Raw genomic sequence first — 3,151 nt, forward strand, 5'->3', positions numbered from 1 at the left:
CACAAGTGTGTCCATAGTAACATCTGTTTTGAATCATGATCTTGTAATTAGAAACATTCTAGAACATCAATTCCCTCTTTACTTTTATTTCTCTAAATGGTTTCATGTATACGATTATCAACTACTCGAAATTGGTTCCTGCAGACCCTCTACTTAAATCATATTTTGTAGACCACATGATGTGGCGGGTAATGATTAAATTTCTTCTTTAAATTATTAAAGAAAGAATTCAACCATCAATCACCTCATCACGTGATCTATAAAATGTGATCTAAAAGCATGGTCTCCCTTGCATTTTCCTTTACAAACCCCTGGCCTAGTTAACCGTGATCGCCAGAATTTATTTACTCTTCCTGTACTTATTTCTTCTGATATGGAGGTGTGACAGATAGGCTGGATCAAAATTTCGTTCAGGGAGTTTCGTCCGATATTGCACATTTCGTTCACGATATCTAACCATCTTTTTCATCTCAAACTTTGCACCTTTGCTTCCTTTGTACCACTAGTTCCTGGAATTGTCAATGATTAGCATTGTGTAAATATTTCCCTCTTTTTGCAGTCGAGATTGTATGGTCTTTTAATACGAATTTAGCAGAAACAAACGTACTATGTATTGCTAAGTGCTTCTCCTCTTGGCCCGCAAAGAAAGTGCTTCTCTCGGCAGAAGTTGAAGACACGTCTATTTTCTAACTCCCCCTTTTCCAACAACCATCTTTTCCCTTTGGGCCTTTTAGCTATATACTAGCAAATTGTACCGCGCGTTGCGGCGGGTTTGAAACATTGTTGAAGATGTAGAAAATCTCGAAATTGTGTCAAATTGTACCATGTGTTCGGGTGTTCATTATATTATTCAATATTTGAGCTTCCAGTTTAGTACACTTGCATTTTTAATCTCTAATAAACAAAGAAAATGATTAGTATCACATAATAATATATAGATTGCCTACATACACGTGCTTCAAATGCTTGTTTTTACGACCTTCACCTAGATCACCTTCTCGAGGGTTGAAGGTACACTTTGATCTAACACCTGATTTAGTCAAATTCAATTAACCAAATCATCAACAAAAACATTTAAAATTTAAAAATAAATCAAAAGAAAGGAAAAACTGAATTTCTAGAGACAGAGATTGAACCTGGAAGGTCGATGTTGAGGTGGTGGTTGAGACGATGAATCGAGTTGGGCGAAGTGGGCTGTGGAGACGGCAAGACGAAGCTCGCTAGGGTAATGACAAGGTGAGCGAGGAAACAATCAGTACTTAAACAACATTAATTAGCAAGGTTTACATTGTTATATTGAATATCTGATATTTCAAAGAAACAATGACACAACTGCTTTTCCAGAATCATTAGTGCATGATTGAAAGCTTGAAAAGGCAACATGACTCAAAGTTTGAAAATTGTATTTGCTGCTTCTAATTAAGAGTTGTATATAGCAATGATCTAATCGTAGATATTGCAATTTCAATGGAAGTTGCAGCAATGGAATCTATGTTTTGTCTTGCAGGGAGAAGTAAAATTTTTTAACCCCTAAACATACTCTCACTGTTTTACATCCTATCCCTATTCGAGAATATATATATATATATATATATATATATAAACATATATTATAGATATATATAAACATATATTATAGTTTTAGATCAATCAAACTTCAAAGACTGATAGAAATCCGTATATGCTTGAGATGCCAAATCAACACACAAAACACACAATTACCAGTGCGAGAAACAATAGCAAAACATACCAGCAGCAAACACATCAATCTGCAATGAACCTAGGAGAGTAGCTGAATCGACGACGAAGAAACAGATCAATCAATCTGCAATCACCCACTTTGAATTGGAGATTAAGTAAAAAAAAATTACCACAAATCATCTACATATTCATAATTATGCATGAAAAGTAGAAATTCGAAAAGCAAAAATTAAATCACTTACATGGCAGGTCTTCAGCAAGAATAGCACTTCTGCAAAACCCAGAATAATATTAATCAGAGAGTAACACTGAAAATAAATAAAAATTGAAATTTTTATACCTTCAAGTTTCAAGGTTTTTACTCTGGAATCCAGGCAAAACCCAGATCAGATTCTAAATAGGTTTATCAAAACTAATAATTTAATCAGAAATGAACACTGAAAATAAATAAAAAACACCAAAAAATTTGAAATTTTCGTACATCAAGTTTCTGGGAGGGTAGGAGTCAAAAACCTCGAAAACAATCTGTGCGTGCTCAGATCAAATCAGCCAAAACTTGATCTAATTTCAGCCACGGGAGTGAAATCCGACTTCCAGTTGCTGCACCTCCTAGCTTCCTTCTGCTGCAACTCAAATTTGGTAGAACAAAAGTCTCAATTTTTAACAGATCAGAAAAACCCAGTAATCACACATATTTAACAGATCGAACTCAAAAATTAAAGAACGAAAAGAAAAGGTGCAGAATTCACTCAAACCCACAAAATTAAAATTAATTACAGCATAATCAGGCTAAAGATTCAAAATTCACAATGTAAAAACCCAAATTCAACATAAAATTCAAAATTCACGACGCAACAACCCGAATTAAACACAAAATCAAGGTCCTTTCAGAAACATAAGCTTAAGAAGGCAAAAACCGGAAACCTTTCCAAAACGCAGAAATAGAGAGAAAAAAAGAATTGGGGGAAAAGTTGGGAAATTTACCAGAGGGGTTTAGGTGGAGGCGATCAGCAAGGCGGATTGAAGCTCGAAGGGTCGAGCTTCGACTTTCTGGCAGTGGCGAGATCTAGGGTTTTTACACAGAGAGAGGGAAACCTAGTTTGGGAAAATAGGGAGAGAAAATAGAGACCTTGATTCGAAGAGAAATGGTGAAGCCCAAAATCAAGCTGCTTGGTGCAGAGAAGAGTGAGGCGAGGAGGGAGACGGGGAGAGCAGGAGTCAAACAAAATAAGGAAAAGCTGAAAATGAAGAGAGAGAAGGGAACCCAAACAAAAGGCCGGGAAGAAATGGAGCGGAAGAACTACCGATGACAGACGCGTGTTTACCAAGGGTAGAATTGTCCTTGCACTGTAGAAAGCTGAAGGAAAACGTTGAGCGAAAAATTTTTGGAGGACATTTTCGCCACTCCACTGTCCACGAACAGTAACTAGGAGTTTGGGTTTTGGTGTAT

At 36.3% G+C, this 3,151-nt stretch overlaps 1 long non-coding RNA gene across 3 annotated transcripts; it reads right to left on the reverse strand.

The window, feature by feature from the left end:
* Positions 1-807: 807 nt before the first annotated feature.
* Positions 808-2,951, reverse strand: LOC103962657. Of its 3 annotated transcripts, none has more exons than XR_007251711.1 (6): positions 2,686-2,951; positions 2,183-2,321; positions 1,944-1,972; positions 1,751-1,825; positions 1,137-1,220; positions 808-1,030 (listed from the first exon to the last, which is right to left on the reverse strand). It is a non-coding gene; the product is annotated as an uncharacterized LOC103962657 (long non-coding RNA). The 3 variants fall into 3 exon arrangements; XR_007251709.1 differs by having other exon boundaries at positions 2,183-2,324; XR_007251710.1 differs by having other exon boundaries at positions 2,183-2,330.
* Positions 2,952-3,151: the final 200 nt, after the last annotated feature.

This window comes from the organism of the source record quoted next, unplaced genomic scaffold, assembly GCF_019419815.1.
Source record: "Pyrus x bretschneideri cultivar Hongxiangsu unplaced genomic scaffold, Pyrus_bretschneideri_v1 Contig42, whole genome shotgun sequence".
In the NCBI taxonomy this organism is placed as follows: domain Eukaryota; kingdom Viridiplantae; phylum Streptophyta; class Magnoliopsida; order Rosales; family Rosaceae; genus Pyrus; species Pyrus x bretschneideri.